Source organism: Planococcus citri, chromosome 2 (assembly GCF_950023065.1).
Source record: "Planococcus citri chromosome 2, ihPlaCitr1.1, whole genome shotgun sequence".
Lineage (NCBI taxonomy): Eukaryota > Metazoa > Arthropoda > Insecta > Hemiptera > Pseudococcidae > Planococcus > Planococcus citri.
The window spans coordinates 76,898,601-76,918,384 of record NC_088678.1 but is presented as its reverse complement, the minus strand read 5'-3'; the positions used below and the strand labels follow the sequence as shown (position 1 = coordinate 76,918,384).

Genomic DNA, 19,784 nt, shown 5'->3' with positions numbered 1-19,784 from the left:
TAATAATTATTTACTTACCTAGGAAAAAAATCCGGCTATCCCAATCATATCAAAATAATGTTGTATGATTAAAAAATCTTCGACGGTATACATTTTAATTGATAATTTTCAAGCTTTTCAATGAATCTAGACAAATTTGAGAAAATACACCGGAAGTCATCAATTTAGTCTTTGAGAGACCAATTTGTCAACAAACAGTGAAAATAATATACACTAAAAAGATTGCATGGGAATTTGAAAAGAAAAATAACGATCGGTGAAATGTTGATTTTTTTGTCAATAATAATGAATGGAAGCAGCCAATGAATGTATTAGGTACAATAAAATCAGGTACAAAAATTACTTACGACAGTTCGTCTTGAAACCAGAAAAAATTTCATAATATGTAGTAAATAAAATTTATTTTGACCACACATTTATGCATATTTTCTAATTCTAACAAAACTGTGCTTAGGTTATTGTTTGATATCAAAATCAACAGTCACTTGTTTTACGCTAAAATTCAGGTTATGCTCAAACCAATTCACTCGGGTTGAAAAGTAAAGGTCAAATGGAAGTCGTATTCATTTTCACCATTTCACTGAAAATTAAAATCTGACCATTTTCGGTGATTTGTTTGCCTATATGTTTGTTTATTTTGAATGAAAATTATTCCTGACAATGAGACTGATTCATATTGACTGTTTCGAACTAGAATTCAACATTACGAACCTGCTGGAGTCTCCAGCACAATTCTCAAACTGTCCAAGATTTTTGAATCTCTTCAAAAGGCGTGAAAATTTAATTGCATACCCAAAAATCAGGCTGTAGTTTAACCATATTTGAGTCTACTTCCAGGCGGACATTTCGAGCTTTTTTTTTTACTAATTTAAGTAAGCAGGAAAAAATTCAAATTGGCACGAATATTGGTGTCTTGTCTAAGACCAACCCTGATACAGGAATTTTTAAGCCATTCTAGAGCCTCCAGCGCTTGTAAATGGGCTCCAATGTGGATAAATTCGAGGTCGAGAATAACCCTCGATCTTGAACTGTCGAAATTATTTTCTAAACGTTCTAAACAGGAAAATCGAAAATCGCACTAGAGTCTCTTGTTATTGTCTGAAATGGTAAAATTTGGTTTGGGGAGTTGATATTAGTTTCAGCGCTAATTTTCATACGTACTACATCATTTCAAATGAATAAATCCGGTAGATTTTTTGAAAAGCATACTTGGATCGCCGAAAATAGCTAATTTTGGATACCTATACCAACTTAAACATTCACCCAAAATCGAAAAATGTATTTGGACAGCTGAAATTTAGGATTGGGGGTTTCAGATCGTTCTCTTTCCAGCTCTACGCAAAACATCGTCTATTTTCAAATCAGAGATGGGCCTTTCAAGAGGTCCTTTTGTGAGTAGAGTGTGAATGAGTACCAGAAAAACGCCTTCAAAACTAATTTTGAGAGTAACTATTCAACACCTTATTAGCTCGTAAATTGATCAATAAAAAATTGAAGTTCTTAAATGAATTTTTTTATTTTTGAAGTTTGAAAAAAAAAAACAAGGAGAATGTCTTATCCACACAGCGGAGTTCCTTCGAAGTATTTTATTTTCAGGAGTGGGGATACGTAGCCTATTCGTTGATTGAAAAGTTGAACCGAATTCCAGTTTAATCTTTGTAGTTTTAAATGCTCAGGTATAGACTATTTTTGGGCTCCAGTTTCAGTCTTTGGCATTTGTTGAAGTCTGAAAAAAAAATCAAATATTATTAATATGACATTGGGAAAAAAGACTAATTTATTATTTTTAATCAAAATAATTATACATTAATACATACAACATGAATATTTTCTATTCCTACTAAAAATAGGTATTAGATAATTTATTAAAATGATGCAAAATAAAATGTAAATTTGGAAGTCTGAAACCTTAAAAATCTAAAATTAAGATGAAATGAATTGATAAAATATGTAGCAGTAGATTAAGTGGGCTTGAGTATAGAAAACTGAAACTTTAAATTGATAAGGACCATCCTAGTGCATGCAAGTGGAAGTAGCAGGACATTCAAATGAGGCCTGTTTTCAGAGAACTTGAAAATTATTTCACTGAGAGGAGAAATAATTTTGATAAATTCTCTGATAATGGGCTTCATTGGAATGTTCTGCTTGTACTAGGATGGCCTTTATTAATTTGAACTTCCGGTTTCTGGACCTCTGAGTAATCCCCTTTGACCATCTGCTTCATTACTGTCTGACTTCTTAGCAGGGTATATAGCCCAATCAGGATCACCATCGAGATTTCTCAGAGAGGTCTCTGATAACTGGTTTCATTTTGATGTCCTGCTTGTACTAGAATGGTCCTTATTAACTTACTTGAGCGAAATGTCAGAGAGCTGATGTTTCACAAGGATTCTTGCTACAATATCGATCCTGAAGTAACATTCATGTCTTTCTTGAAATTTTGAACTTCTTTTCGGTGTATTGCCTAAAATTTTAATTCTTTTTTAAATGTTGAATTTTTGCATTGCTTGAACTACTGCAAAATAAATACGTATTACCTAATTTTTTTTTTAATTTTAAATTCTTATATTGCTTGAAAATTCGAATTTTTCAAAATTTTGAATTTCTTTTCTGTGAAAATACTTAAATAAATATTCGATTTTTACGCAAAAATGTTATGATTTTTCAGCTGTACTACCATCTATCAAACTGTGAACCTCTGTCAATGTTGCCCCATCGTTCAAACCATGTTTTGTGAATTTTATCAGCCCTTCAGAGCACAAATTTCAAACTCCAACTTGACCAATTTTTTTATAAATTTTCCAAAAATTCGCATGTCTTACCTGCAAGTTATGCTACAAACTTTGTTCTTCCGTCAAAATGTAGATAAAATATGGGAATTTCAGGGGGAAAAATATTTAATACATAAATCAAATTTGATTATACCTACTTATCTGAAACCATCATAAAATATATAATTTCATTTGAAAATGTCCTGTGAAGCTCATTCAGTTTTAAAGCTTAATAGAATATTACAAGAAATAAAGTTTCCCAGAAAAATAAGTTTATTTAACTGTTCGCACTGTTCACAGATAGCTTATTAGTATTGAAGAATTGAAGATATATTTTTCAAAAAATAGTAATTTTAAACATAATATAAGTTTTTCTTTTACATAATTTATGTCATTCAGTTTCCCTCGTAATTCTTTTTTTTCCTAAATCACCTGTTACTGAACTGGCAGGGATTTTTAACTGATTTGAAATGTCGTTTTTCAATGAAATACTTTCATAATAGGATGGCAGTATCAAAATCGCTAATTTTGAACTGTGTTTTCTTTTCTTTTTTTTTTTTTGATGTTCGGTTTATCAACGAGATGATCTATGTACTTTCAAACGAATTGTTCACGTATAAATTGATTCATTTTTCTGTGAATTATTCGTAAGAGGTTCAATTCATGAATAATTCATTAATTTATGAATTAATTCGTTCGCGAAGGCGTCGCGCGTCGCTTATACGATTCAATTCGTTCACGAATGATTCACCAAAATTATTCAATTCGTTCGCGAACGAGTCAATTATAGGAATCAATTCGTTCGCGAACAATTCACCAAAAATTCTTCAATTCGTTCGTGAATGATTCACCTAAAAATCAAACAATTTGTTCAATCACCAATCGTTCGAGAATGATTCGATTCGCTTTGCTTCGCTTGAAAGCAGGTCAATTCCTATGCTACAATACTTACACAAAAACCAAATAGCTTAACCTTAATCTAATTTCAATACACTACGAAGTACGAAGTCGACTGCAGATGAATTTCAGGTCGTTTTGGAGCCTCCAGCGACTTTTCGAGAATTACGGGAGTCTCCAGTGAATTTTTGAAACTTGAAATTTCAACATAATTCACATTTACCCCTATTTAATTTTCTTTTCAATGAAAATGCAAAAATTGTCCTTGCCTGAAAAATTTGAAAAAATAAATAAATAATGCATTTCCGTGTTTTTGATCCTTCTGAAACCAAGGAAAGAAAATAAATATTATCTACCTGCTGCTACCCCATGCCCAGGAGTTTTTAAGATCTTCATCAATACCTGAGAGGTGTAAAGCATTCTTTTTTACAAAACGGAAATGGAGATAATGACCATACCATTCTATGATACGAGTATTTATCATTAAAAACCACACTGAACCAGAATTTTCTAAAAAAAGACTGCTTTTTGGGTTTCTAATAGGTCGCGAAACGATACTGGAGGAAGAGCCAGATGTGACGACCTAGTACCGAATACCAGCGACTATTTACTATTCGTCCATGAAGTTTTTCACCAGCTCTATGGATTTGGATATTGTCGAAATATTGAGAATAAATGAAATGGCGAAAAGTGAAGGAAAAAAATCCATCTACAACAATTTTTTCGATAGTCATTTCATTGATAAGAAGTTCTCATTTACCGTATGAAGAAAAAAATGGGAGGATCGAAGCTCTCTCCGAATGGAAGCATGTCTGGAGGGTCATTCCATGTCAACTCAACCAAAAAAAGGCGATTTTGAAAGTCATGTCTTTCGATTTCGCTCTATTTTTTTTTACAGTATCTACCCACCCAGTTAGTAAGAAAGCTGGAATTAGTTTGGTCCCAGCCCCCTCCGGGGGCGGGTGGGTGGGCTTCCGTTATTTTCACATTGTCTCGAGGTACTCAACTTCAGCAGCCTATTCCTCCAAAACTATGATACTTTAATCAAAACTGATTTCACAGTTCGAAAGTGCATTGCATTTTGAACTTTTTAAGCATTTTGAAATTTTCAAAAGTTGAAAGTTGAACATTCAATTTGAAAGTTCAAATTTCAAAATGGCGCTGTAAGTGAGAGCTACCATTTAAAATTTTGAAAAAATGTCCATAGATGTACATTTTGAAACTTTTTCGAAATATTTAGGTTTCGAGATGGCACTCGTTGTCGGAGGGGGAGCACCCCACCCCCAATTTTGGGTGAAACTTTCAAAAGAAAATCTGGGGCATGTGATATATCGAATTGTATGTTTTCGGCAACGCTTAACACGAATATGACGTCAGATTTTTGATAGGACCCCATCCACGGCCCCCAACAATTTTTTTGGACTTTTACCTATTGGGGGAGGTGCTGGGGGCCGTGGATGGGGTCCTATCAAAAATCTGACGTCGTATTCGTGTTCAGCATCGCTGAAAACATACAATTCGATGTATTATCACATGCCCCAGATTTTCTTTTGAAAGTTTTGCCCAAAATTGGGGGTGGGGGTGCTTCCCCTCCGTCAACGAGTGTCATCTCGAAACCTAAATATTTCGAAAAAGTTTCAAAATGTACACCTATGGACATTTTTTCAAAATTTTAAATGGTAGCTCCCACTTACAGTGCCATTTTGAAATTTTAACTTTCAAATGGAAAGTTCAACTTTCAAATTGAAAGTTCAACTTTCAACTTTTGAAAATTTCAAAATACTTGAAAAGTTCAAAATTCAATGCCCTTTCAAACTGTGAAATCAGTTTTGATCAAAGTATCATAGTTTTGGAGGAATGGGCTGCTGAAGTTGAGTACCTCGAGACAATGTGAAAATAATGGAACCCCTCCTCACCCGCCCCCTGAGGGGGCTGGCACCAAACCGATTGCGGCTTTCTTACTTACTGGGCGGGTAAATATTGTAAAAAAAAAATTGAGCAAAATCGAAGGACATGACCCAAAAACGTTGATTGAGTTGACATGGAATGACCCTGGAGAGAAATGGATGAAAAAACAGAAACAATGACCGAATTCGCGAAGGTCACAATTCAATCAAATAAAGGAGAAAATGCAACACCAACAACAAGTATAGCGAGCCATGAAACAACAGAATATGTCTTTGTGAATTTATTTATGAAGTATTTGCACAAGTAGGTATACCTTCTCTAAAATTGTGCTGATCATGGCCGAATAAAAGTTAGGTAGTAAGACTAAGTAACTACCTCATTGCGAATTTGATAGTCCTGCAAATCTTGTTCGGTTTGGAAATGTTCCGCAATTTTATACTGTTCTTGAAAGTTGCGCACCCACGCAGCAGGTGAAAGGAAGATATCAATTTTAAATGCAGAAGTAGTTGGTATAACACTCCTCGTCTACATCAGCCTCTTGGAATTCCCCTTGCAATCTCATTATTGCCTCAGGTGCAGTTTCTACTGGAAATTCCGTTTCCGTAACCAAAGGTTTCAATTTTAAGCTCTGAGGACTAGAGATCTTAAAATGATTAAATTCATCTGTAGGATCATGAGATGAATACTCGAACTGGTAGACTAAAAAACGGACCACCGATAATCAATGATCGATTCATCTCCTCTTTGAATGACTCCACTGTATCCGACATCTTAGTTCTAATGTCGTCCTTATTTACATTATTTGATCGTGATTTTTGGTCTACTTTTCTTTTTACTGTGCAATAAATCAATTTCTTTAAGAGCTGAAAACGAATAATAGAACCATGTACTTGTAAAATAGGTATTTTTAATCGACATTCTTCTTCTATGTTCGAAAATTGCAACGTATTACTCACTTTTTGATTTTGTATCATCTTTAAGGATTTTTCGAACATTCCAAGTGCAAGTCAAATTGAGTCATTGAATTAAACACCTTCGGTGCTGGTGTGAAAAACATTGTGTAAAAAAATGTCTAAAAATAGATCATTATCTGTCCATTCATTTTACTTAATTATAAAATTCAACTAGTGCACAAGGCTTTCTTCTCTTACTGTCAAAACAGTGTTATTTCTGTGCAATATGATGACAGACAGTTTTTGATGACCTATTTTTGTACAAAGAATGGAGAACACAATTTTGAAAAAAAAAAACAACACAAATTAGGTATAATAATTATAAATTACTAAAAAAAAAAAACAGTAGAAACATTATAATATACTATTACAATACAAATCTTTCAATTAATCATAACTACTTGAAATTATATCCAATTTGGCCCCATTGGGGGTTCCAATTTCCTTCATTCATAAGCATGATAAACAAATATCAGAAAATTATTTGTGTGATTGTGCTCAACGTATGGTAGTACCTAGGATTGGTTGAAGACGAGTGAATACATATCATTCAACTTAATTGCGTATTTTTATCACAATCGAGTGAACGAGCTGAATTTTATGTCAGAGGCTCCGGTATCTTGCACAGCATTGTGGGCAGCTAATTGCAAACTATAAATGAGTACTGCAGTGAATACCTTGAAATTAAACAATCAGATTACCTATCAATGTTGGTCTAGGTACATAGTTATATATACACAATTTTGAAGCAAACAAATTTCACATGATGAGGCCTCCAAAAATCCCTCCCAAAAAATAATAATAATAAAAATCTTCATTAAGTCATATGAATGTTATATCAATTGGTGAAATTGATGTTTTTCTTCTACATCAAACGACAAATTTTCAGTCCACACAACCTTTCTCTCAAAAACCTAAAAATAGCTTTAGTTTTTCATTCGGCATTTTTGAAGTTTTATTCGACATTTTCGTACCCAATATACCCCCCCTTCCCAGAAAATTTGGAGCGCGAGCCTCTGCTTAGATGCTGCTTGTGGCAACTAAATTGCTGATGTACTGCTTATTGTCAACGGTCATCCTGCGGAGTTCGAATTCAGACTGGTGAAAAAAAAAGTTGCTGGAAGTTTTTGGTCAAAGGAAAGAAAATGTACCTAATAATTTCAAGTGTGAAGTGTTAAACTGGTGGCAGTATTTTTTTAATTGTTTGCTGAAAGCAAACAGGAAATTATGGAAATTGTAGTCAAAAAATAGGTACATATGTATTTATAAAATAAAGAGCTATAAAAAGTTTTTGGGTAAAGTAAAGAAGATGGGAAAATTACATACTCAAACGTGAAATTCAAAACAAAAATGCAAATGTTATAAAAATGTAAAATTGGTAGACTGAGTTTTTTTTCAACTGCAAATCCTTTTGCATAATTCTAAAACAAAAAACAAAAAAGATCTCTTCATGTTTGTTGGAGGAAATAGGAAATTACGTAAATTATAGGTACCTAGTAAAAAATGTAATGAAAAGTTTTTCGTCAAAGAAAAGAAAATGCGAATATTATAAAAATGTAAAGTTGGTAGCTGGAACTTTTTTTTGACTGCAAATCATTCTGCATGAATCGAAAAAAAAACAAAAAAGATTTCGATTGCAGAAGGAAATAGGAAATCTTGTAAAAATTGGCGAAAAATGCCTAAATGAGAAACAATAAAACAATGTAATGTACTTGATAAGAAAGTTTTAGTAAAAGAAAAGAAAATTTAAAAATAACAATAATGTAAAATTGGTAACTAGGAGATATTTTTTTACTGTGAATTCATCGAACAGAAAAGAGAACCTTGGCCTCGAATTGAAAAAAAAAATAAAATACAAAGCAAAAAACAAAATATTTAGGAGGAACTAGGACATTACGTAAATATTGGTGAAAAACTTCTTGATAAAAAAAGTGCTTACTTTTACGGGGAATACGTAAAAATTGAAAATATACATTCAGTTAACCATGGTTTGTTTTAGACTGGCATCTGAGTACATTAGACTATCTTGCGGCGATCCGCAAATTTTTTCAGATGTTGAACTTGACAGTGTCCGACTGGACTTGGAAAATAAAATGAACGGGATGTTAGTTTAGCTTGAATTGAAATAGTGAAAGTATTAATTAAAACCATAAACATTGCAAAAAATAATAAATAAATGAGTAAATAAAAAATAGAATTATTCATTAGATCCTAAATTCTTTTTCAAACAATTTGTGTCCTGTTTTAGGTTACTTTTTAGCATTATGGATTTCTCTTTGGGTCTGTGAGCTGCCCTGAATTTTTAATCGGTCAACCCAGCGGCGGATTTAGGCATGGGCAGAGTGGGCAGCTGCCCAGAGCGGCAAAATTTCAGGGGCGGCAAAACGTGGACAATTTTTTTCGGTACTTTGAAGTTTGAAATAGTAAAAAAGAAAAAACTAAAAATAATGGTAAAAATGGAAAGCACAAATCAGTGAAGCCATAATTTAAATATCCTTACATCAGTCAAAATTCAAAAATGTGAAATCACAAAACCAGTGTAGCTTTAGATTAAGGTGCACCGGGGCAACTTTGAACGGCTGTTACTCCCCTACAAATGAACCAATATGACTCAAATTTATTATGTAGGTTCCCATAAGGGTTCTTTACCTACGGTAAAAATTTGAACGTGATTGCCCTACATGAAAAATTTTGTGTTTTTTAATGATTTTTTTTTCAATTTTTAATGAAATTAAAATATCAAAGTGTCTACTGGCAATAAAATAGCAAGAAAGCAAGAAAATAGTGTAGAAATTCCTTCAAAAAGCAAGAAATTTTTTTAAAAATTCACATAAAAAATCTCTGTAAAATTGAAGTTATCCCACCAATTTTGAAAAATGTTTGAGATCAGAAAAATCGAATGCTTTCATTAGATTGATATTGTTCTACTTTTCGAATTACAAATTTTTCAAAAAAATTTTAAGAATTCAAAAACTGAATAGGAAAATTCCCGAAATACTCGTAATAACCCAAACCATTTGAAAAGTACGAATTTTTCATTTTTTCTGAACAGAACCACTAACGTTTCAAAATTTTTGATAGTACCTATTGTGCTCCGATGAAAATGTAAAATAAAACATACAAAATGGTCTTTTTTGGGTTTTTTGTACCAATTTTTGAAAAAATTTTCGCTCTCGCTTCGCTGGAGCAGTAATTTTACCTTTCTTTCAATACAATAACCATTCATCATTATGAAGAATTCTCGAAAAATTACCTAATATTTGTCAATTTTTTATTTCTAATAATCTGCTTTTCCCCTCCCCAAGTAACATGATTTTGATCCATAAATTTTTTCTAAAATTGTTTTTGGGGAGCGGGTAGCAAAGATCATCTATGTGTAAATATGAGGAGGGGTACGAAATTTCATGTTGGAAAGCAAGAAAAAGGTAAGAAAATTGCTTTTCTAGGTTTCAGCAGACACTCTGAATATGTTGTGTACAAATTTTTTGTTTCGTTCTTGGGGGGGGGGCGGCGGCAAACATTACTGCCCACAGGCGGCAAAATCCTTAATCCGCCTCTGGGTCAACCCATTGTTGGAAGTGTTCTCATCCTTTTTCTAATCTATTTGAAAATTTTCATAATGATTGAAATTTCTGACAAAGCTATGCATAGTACTTACTATGTTTAGACGATAACACTTATGTACGTACAAGTAAATAATCAACAAAATTAATCCCTTACCGTTACTGTAATGCGATTAGGTTGACGAACCGTATTTTAAATAAGTTAACTTCTTGTTTATTTAATACAAATAAAATTACCTGTACCTATGTATAAAGGCCAATTTAGACTTGCAAAAGTAAAATGTTCTAAAATTGGAACACCACCCTTCTGTCTCTGAACGGCTTCAACTTTTTTTGGAGCCAGATACAGGAATTGGGTCGCAATTTTTGGAAATTTTTAGACTTTTTGAGATGAAACTTTGTCAGAAACAATTTTTGGATCATACAAGTAGGCATGTACAATTGTACAAGCAATAAACAGAGAATGAAAAAATATGAGCAATTTTGGTAAAATCTTGAAATTTCATAAAGTAAAACCTGAGATTTGAAAAATATGAAATGATACAAATTTTTGTGTTTTCTCATTTAAAAAAATATTATTATCATGATTCTACAGCATAACTATCAAATTGTACTTTGTAAATCGCATGGAAAATTAGCTACATACTTTGACCACTTTATATACCTATGCATAAACTCATGAAAAATTACTTCGAACTTTAATTAAATATAAATACAAAAAAAAAGAATAAAAGACCACATAGATAACGAATGAAAAATTACTTACTTCGATATAGCATTTTAGTAAGATATTCCATGTTAAGTTTTCCAAATATTCGTTGTTTGAATAAACGACTCAATCCTTCGAAAATTGGTAAATTAGGTACTTTTAAAGTTGTAGTCTCGCAATAAGTTTTACTTGAAGACATGAAGACAAAAAAGAGCTTAAAAAAATAAGAACATTTAGATGCGCTTTAAAATGTATTCATCGCATTAAAAGCAAATAAAATGTCCTCAGCACAAATCATTACCCTTTTTCCCCGAACCGAAACTGTTTAGGTGATTTCGAAATTGTTGGTAAATCTGAAATAGAAGTTGAAACCAAATTGTATCTAAGTATGGGTAAGTTTTTATGTAAAAATTACATAGAAAAATGTTTACTTTGAACAGGAAAATCGGTGCTGATATCAGACACTGATTTCTCAACAGTTTTTACAAGTTCATTGTCATGGTGCCCTGACGTAGATGCAGTATTATTTTAAATTTGCACTATCTGAAACCTGAGCTTGATCTGGGGTTGCAGTCACGAAATCAGAAATACTATCCTCAAAATAGTCACATTCAAATTCCTCTTCTTGAACTGCAACTATGTAGTCATTGGTACTAAAGGAATTTCCAATAGTTTCGACATCATCAGCCAAATCTTCATGTTCTTCATCGATCAACATTTGCTGATTTGCTGGTTCTGGTTTGATTTCATCGCTGCACACAACCGAATAATGTTCGGTTTATGATTTTTTATAGTTTCAACCCATGTAAAATGATCCACGAAAATCATTTCAAGTTTTCCGGAGAAATTTTCAAAATAAGGGTCTGTGGGAGGTTTTAGAAGGAACTAAGACATTATGAAAAAATTGATGAAAAACGTCTTGATAAAAAAAAGTGCTTACTTTTACAGAATAGGTAAAAATTGAAAATACGGATACGTTAGAAAGATGGTTTATTTTAGACTGGCATCTGAGTACATTCGTATGTACCATAATCTTGCGGCGATCCGCAAATTTTTTTCAGATGTTGAACTTGACAGTGTCCGACTTGACTTGGAAAATAAAATTAACGGGATGCTAGTTTAGCTTGAAATAGTGAAAGTATTAATTAAAACTATAAACATTGCAAAAAACAAATAAATAAATAAATAAATAAATAAAAAATACATAGAATTATTTACAAGATCTTATTATCAGACTGAAAGCAAATGCAAAAACTATCTTGCAATCAGCGAGTAGTTGGTGGCTTGTTTTACATTTACCTTTGATATCTAAAAATTTGAAATTATTTTTCAAAAAATTTGTATCCTGTTTTAGGGTTACTTTTTAGCGAGTATGGATTTTTCTTTGCGTCTGTCTGTGAGCTGCATTGAATTTTTAATCAGTCTACCCATTTTTGAAAGTGTTCTCATCCTTTTTCTAATCTGTTTGAAAATTTTCATAATGATTGAAATGTATGCCAAAGCTATGCATAGAAAATGCATACACTGATGTTCGAATTACCTACTGTAGACGATAACTTAGGTAGGTACATATACTTACAAGTAAATAATCAACAAAATTAAACCCTTACCGTTACTGCAATACCATTGGGTTGATCGGCGACTGGCCTGACTATAAACTCAAAATACTCTAAACTTCGATCATCCTTCACAAAATACATAAGTATAGTCCGGCATATGACAATAAGAGTAATTGCACAGCCCACCCCCCCCCCCCGCTGATCCTCCGGGACAACTTTTTTCTTGAAGGGGACATCCTAAGGAACATTTTAAAGTAAACTTGCCAAAAAAAAAGTTGGCCTTACTTACAAAATGGCGGCCATTTTGTAAGTAAGGCCAACTTTTTTTTTGGCAAGTTTACTTTAAAATGTTCCTTAGGATGTCCCCTTTAAGAAAAAAGTTGTCCCGGAGGATCGGGGGGGGGGGGGGGTGCAAATACTCCTATTGTCATATGCCGAACTAGATCTCGCAAACCTTTTAGTGAGGAGAACCGCATCTAATAGCAATTTTAAGTTTACTTCTTGTTTATAAATACGAATAAAGTTACCTGTACCCATAAAGGCCAATTTAGACTTGCAAAAGTCTTATTGGACACCATTGGGCACCACCCTTCTGTCTTGCTCCAGTAAATTAACGATAACACAAGTTACAATCGACGAGGATCGATTAATTAAACATCGTCGAGGACCACTATCAATATTTCCTGTAAGGAGACACAATATAGGGAACACGAAAATACATCGAGCAGGATCGAATCGAATTATTCTTTCTTTTGCGATTCGCCGATTTTCTGGCTCTTTCTTTCTCAGCATCGTCTTCTTCTTTCCTCTTTCGAATACTCGCTGCCGTTTTACGCAGTTTGATTTTATATTGTTCGAAATTGGCTTTCTTTTTTTCCATCTCTTTTGTATCCGGTAAATCTTTGAAACTGTGGGCGCTTGACCCAAGGTGATCGGTAACTTTATTGATTTCGAAGTTAATCACCCAGTCGTCGCACTTATGGTATTTGCATTTTAGTGCATATCTATAGTCCGGTGCGTCTGCAGATGGTCGCTTAAATGCTTGCCTTTCTTTCCAACGAAAGGGCAGTAATCGCATAAGTACTCGATTTACTCTAGAATAAGAAGTAAAACTGTTAGTAATCAGTAGTTTAATATTATGATACAGAAACCAAAAACATTCAGCTCTTAAAATATAAAAAACGACTATGCGTAATTAACATACCATCCATTCATAACATACGCAAACCCACATACAATCACAAACACAACACATACACAAACACATTTGCGCATAATTAAATAAAAATCACATTTAAAAATATAAATAGAACTTCGTTTTATAATTTATTCGTCTTCATCGTCAGCTTCATAGCTGACACTGGTTGTCAATATCCTTTTTCTCAAACCATTTCTGATATAAGTCGAACGTGTCATTTAACTTTAATAGTTTGAACAAACTACGGCCAGGAGTTCGTTGAAAAGTAATAGCGACGTATAGCGCATTACTGGGAGGCGTAAAGTTGTACAAATTGAAGCTCTCCAAGTCTCCATGTTGATGTTGAAATCATTAATAGTAGAGCATGAAAATTGCGCATTATTCTGCCAAACATGATAAAATATCTGGAAACGAAAAAATTGAATAATATTAGATAAACAGATCACGATCATTATTGTTATTATTATTATTTTTAAAACTGTACGTGAGCAGGCCGACGACGACGACAGAGATAACTACGATTCGGATAATCTATTGACGATAATAATTAATTAATTAAACAATTTACTTACTACTGAATCAGAATCACTACTGTCTGATTGATGCAGGCGATTCGATGCCAGAGTCATCACTGGAAAAAAAGTAAACGGGTTAAAATGTTACACTTCATTTTGAAATTTCAAGAAAATCGGTCCATAAATAAAGTTGTGATTCGCAGTCTAAAAAAAGGGTTTACATTACTATAATAGATTAAGTAATTAATTTCATTATACATATTAAAAACATATTTTCCTATACGAAAAAGTGAAGAAAATCATCAAAGTTTCAAGTATTGAAACTCCCACTATAATCTATACCTTACTTTTGATGAAACTTTAGCTCATCAATTTCAATATTGTGGCGATACTACATGCAGCCCAACTTACACATACGCCAATTAGGCGCGGGCGAAGCGGGTTTCCCGCGCGCGCGCGCATCGTCACTGAAACCACTCATTTCATTACCTTCATACAACATCCAGTTGTTATCGTAATCTTTGTACCGTTAGCCGTCTGTAATTCTACGTATACGTGTATATTTCTGTTCTAGTCATTGTGTACATATTTTATATTATTAATTAATCATTTTAATTGGCGATTCGGTATTCGTTATTCTACGTGGAGTCGAGTACTTCACACTGGTGACCCCGACTGAAAGTTTTTCGCGTTTTGCGTGTGTTTTCCCGAGGTTTTTTCCCACAAAATTCGGTGTGTTTTCGCACAGTACGGCTAGTTCGAACGTAGAAAATTGTTGAGCATATCGTAGCTCGAGCGTGAATCGTTATCCGGCGCAATGACCAACCCTGAAGATAAAGAAGATCCACCAGAGCAGCCCGCTGCAGTCCAAGCGGTGCAGAAAATCGAATTGCCAGCATTCAATGCCGGCAATGTCAGGCTATGGTGGAGGCAGGTCGAATATAGGCTCAAATTAGGCCAATTTACGGGTGACGAGCGACGTTATTATGCAGCCGCCAGCGCATTGCCTCACGAAGTCGCAGGCAGAGTTCCAGATATTATTATGAACCCACCAGCCACCGATATGTTTACTGCGCTACGTGATCGTTTGTTCGAGGAGTTCGAGCCTGACGATGTAGAGCAAATCACCAGGCTGCTTGAGGGGTGCCACCTTGGGGATAAAAAGCCCTCAGTTCTGCTCCGAGAGATGCGCGAAATAGCTAAGAACCGCCTACTTGATTCTGCGCTGAGAGTGTTCTATATGAATGGTCTTCCTGAGCAGATACGTGTTGTACTAGCCGCAGGAGGCATAACAGATCTAGACAAGCTCGCTGCAGCCGCAGATGCGGCTATGAAATATGTTAAAGCACCAACTGTGCACGAAGTCAGCAAGCCATCCGGCAGTGGCGCATCATCCGGCACCCAAACAGCAGCTACGCCAGACCTCGCAACCCAAATAGCCGCGCTAACGAACTCCGTAAATCAGCTCGTAAGCGAGTCGCGCCGCAGCCGCTCTAAACCACGCTCAAGGAGCCCTGACGTTCGCTCAAAGTCACGAAATAGATCGCCAACGCCCGGGCGAAATTACCGCTACTGTTGGTACCACTATCGTTTTGGCAGCAGGGCAAAGCAGTGCGGCGGTGACGGCTGCAAGTGGACAAAATCAGAATAACATCCAGAAGCGCCTACAGTGGCGGAGTACGGCGCGCCTGCAGGCAAATCACGCCGCCTATTTGTGTTCGATCGCAGCACCAATTGCAAGTTTTTAATAGACAGTGGTGCGGACGTCTCAGTCCTTCCGGCGCAAGCAGCCGATAGGCGCCGCGGCGCAGTAGCCAACTCACTTTTTGCTGCAAATGGTACCAGGATAAACACTTACGGCGTGCGCTTGGTCCGGGTTTCCTTGGGGTTGAGGCGTGATTTCGTGTGGCCATTCATAATCGCTAATGTGGATAGGCCTATAATTGGCGCCGATTTTTTGGCGCATTTTCACCTTATACCGGACCTGAAGTTCTCCAAGCTGATCGATGGATCGACGTGGTTGGCAGCAAACTGCACTGTGCAGGCAGTAGAACTTGGCCAAACTGCTCTGAGTTCAGTGGACCGCGGAGCTGAGTTCACCAAGCTGCTCACCGAGTTTCCTGAGCTCATCCGATCAAATCCAGGCGCCAAATCAACGGTGAAACATGCCGTCAAACACGTAATCGAAACCGAAGGACCACCAGTAGCCGCCAGAGCTCGCAGGCTACCTCCGGACAAGTATAAGGCCGCAAAACTAGCCTTTGAAGAGATGCTGCGGAAGGGCGAGATACGTCCGTCAAAAAGCCCCTGGTCATCTCCACTCCACGTGGCACCTAAACGTGGTGAAGAGAAATGGAGAATGTGCGGCGACTACCGTGCTCTAAATGCCGCCACAAAGCCTGATCGATATCCTGTTCCGAATGCTCAGGATTTCAACATCACATTCTGCGGCGCTTCCATATTTTCCAAAGTTGACATCGAAAGGGCATACTACCAGGTACCAGTGGCAGAGGAAGATATCGAGAAAACGGCTGTTATTACGCCATTTGGCCTTTTCGAATTCCCTTTCATGCCATTCGGCCTAAAGAATGCGGCGCAGACCTTCCAGAGACTGATGCATCAGGTGCTATGTGACCTTCCATTTGTCTATGTATATATAGATGACATCATAATATTCTCCACCTCGCCAGAGGAACATGAACGTCACGTGCGCACCGTTTTGGCACGATTGGCCGCAGCTGGGCTCACTCTAAAAGCTGGTAAATGCGTCTATGCGCAGCCCAGTGTTGAGTTTTTGGGATACATCGTATCTGCCGCAGGTATCTGCCCATCTCCGGAGCGCGTCGAACCAATTATGCGCTATCCGCGGCCAAAAGACGTTTCCGGTCTTCGTCGTTTCATCGGGATGTTAGGCTATTACCGCCGCTGCTTACCAGGCGTCGCCGACGTTCAAAGGCGAATTCAGTGTCTAATCAAGACCAATAAGAAAAATGATAAAACTCCGCTGGTTTGGACGAAAGATGCCGAGGAGGCGTTCGAGCTGCTGAAGAAGCGCCTTGCAGATGCAACTCTACTGCACCACCCTGACGAGGCATTACCTACGGTCCTGACAACCGACGCGTCCAATACAGCCATCGGTGCAACATTACAGCAGCTGCGCGATGGTGTACCTGAGCCGATCTCGTTTTTCTCTCGCAAGCTCTCACCCACAGAAATGCGGTATAGCACATACGACCGTGAGCTGCTGGCCATGTATGCCGCAGTTCGGCACTTTGGAACCCAGCTCGAAGGGAGAGTTTTCTCTGTGTACACCGATCACAAGCCATTGGTGTTTGCGTTCAAACAGAGCAGCGAGAAAGCGCCACCACGGCGCGCACGGCAGCTGGATTTCATATCCCAGTACACAACGGATATTCGTTATGTTGAAGGGGCGGCGAACATTCCGGCTGATGCGCTCTCACGCATAGAGACTGTCAACACAACAGCAGAGATAGACTACCACGAGTTGTCTCAGGCACAGGAGGCTGACAATGAGACCCAAGCGCTGTTGGCAGGCGGCTCATCACTCAAGATCGAGCGCAAGAAGCTGCCTCAATCAGACACGGTGCTGTATTGTGACGTTTCTAGCGGCAAAGCAAGGCCACTCGTGCCACAGAAGTTCAGGCGAGCTGCATTCCTCAGCGTGCATCGATTGGCACATGCTGGAGCGAGATCAACTGTGAAGCAGGTAGCAAGCCGCTTCGTCTGGCCGGGCCTGCGGCAGGACTGCCGAAGATGGACTCGAGAGTGTACCGGTTGCGGCATAGCCAAGATTGGACGGCACACAAAGTCAAAGTTTGGCCAGTTCGAGGCTGTGGGCCGTTTCCAGCATATCCACATGGACATCGTAGGCCCACTGCCACCATCAAAAGGCAACGAGTACGTTGTCACCATAATCGACAGGACATCAAGGTGGCCGGAGGCCTACCCAACACTGTCGATTACAGCAGAACGAATTGCCGAGATAATTGCAACCAATTGGGTTCCTCGTTTCGGTGCCCCGGCGACACTCACAACTGATCAAGGTCGCCAATTCGAGGCGGACTTGGTGCGGAAGCTCTCAAACTTGCTAGGCATTCACAAAGTGAGAACAACTAGCTACCATCCGCAGGCAAATGGCAAGGTAGAGCGATGGCATAGGAGCCTGAAAGCCGCAATAATGGCACAGCAAACCACCAGCTGGAGCGACGCACTGCCAATGATCTTGCTCGGCCTGCGTTCCACGGTGCAAGATAACGATGTGTCCGCGGCCCAACTTACGTATGGCGCCGAACTCCGCTTGCCAGGCGATTTTTTCACGCCATCACAAGAGCTATCCGACGCACCAGAGTTCGTAAAAAAAATCAGAAAGGCCATCACAGACGCAGCGAGCACCTTACGTCAGCCTAAGCAGTCGTACACTTACGTACCAAAAGAGCTGACGGACTGCTCTCACGTTTTCCTGAGGGTTGAGACTCAGAGAGCAGCGCTGCAGCCGCCATATACTGGTCCGCACCGAGTCATCTCCCGAAGCGCCGACAAAAAGACTTTAGAAGTCCAATTGGACAACCGAGTGTTGCGAGTGTCCATCGACAGGACGAAGCCAGCGTTCTTTTCATCACCGGAAAAGGAGACCGATACCCACGCACCCTCACCTCCAGTCACAGCCAAGGCGCCTCTAACCTCAGCCAAGAAACCACCTCCGCAGCCTGTCCGACCACTGCGGAAAGTCAGATTTAAGGGGAAATACCCCATGTAAATATCCTCATCTTCCGTGTAATTTATGTAAATTGTGTCCAGCGGGTCCCCCGCTAGGGGGGGAGTTGTGTGGCGATACTACATGCAGCCCAACTTACACATACGCCAATTAGGCGCGGGCGAAGCGGGTTTCCCGCGCGCGCGCGCATCGTCACTGAAACCACTCATTTCATTACCTTCATACAACATCCAGTTGTTATCGTAATCTTTGTACCGTTAGCCGTCTGTAATTCTACGTATACGTGTATATTTCTGTTCTAGTCATTGTGTACATATTTTATATTATTAATTAATCATTTTAATTGGCGATTCGGTATTCGTTATTCTACGTGGAGTCGAGTACTTCACAAATATTATTATACATATTATGATCAATTGACGGGTTGAAATTCTTCCACAGCGTCGTGCTCTTGATATGTTATCAAAATTGATGATCCAATCAAGAGTTAAAATCTTTGAAACTGCCCAGAACACGTTTTCTTCGAAATCTTTGAAGTCTTTCCACAATTATTTTGACCTATAATCTTGATCAGGTTTCATGAGACCTTTTCAAAAACACCAAAAATCATGATCCTACTTTGGGTTCAACATTTTCCAAAAATTGACTTATTCGAGCGTCCATTCTGCCATTCACTTGAATCACATCTGGTTTGATTCAAATATTTTATTTTTGTATAAAAAGCCAAATAAAGTTAGATTGAAAGGGAAGAAATTTTGAAGAGGAAAGGAAAGCAGGAGAGAAGAATAAATTGAAGAAAACTGGAAAAAGAACAAGAAAATAAGAGACGAACAGAAATTTACTAGCACGATGCATGGATAATATATTGCCAATTATCGAGTTTAGTGAAGGAGATACTTACGGCAAAAACCTAAATTGATTTTCCTACTAGGTAGATGGTATTTTCATTTCTATAATTATTTTATAATTACCTCAT

At 37.3% G+C, this 19,784-nt stretch overlaps 1 long non-coding RNA gene across 1 annotated transcript; it reads right to left on the bottom strand.

Annotated features, from left to right (window-relative positions):
* Positions 1-13,473: 13,473 nt before the first annotated feature.
* LOC135837820 (uncharacterized) lies at positions 13,474-14,449 on the bottom strand. The gene is made up of 2 exons (XR_010557259.1): positions 14,131-14,449; positions 13,474-13,962 (listed from the first exon to the last, which is right to left on the bottom strand). It is a non-coding gene; the product is annotated as an uncharacterized LOC135837820 (long non-coding RNA).
* Positions 14,450-19,784: the final 5,335 nt, after the last annotated feature.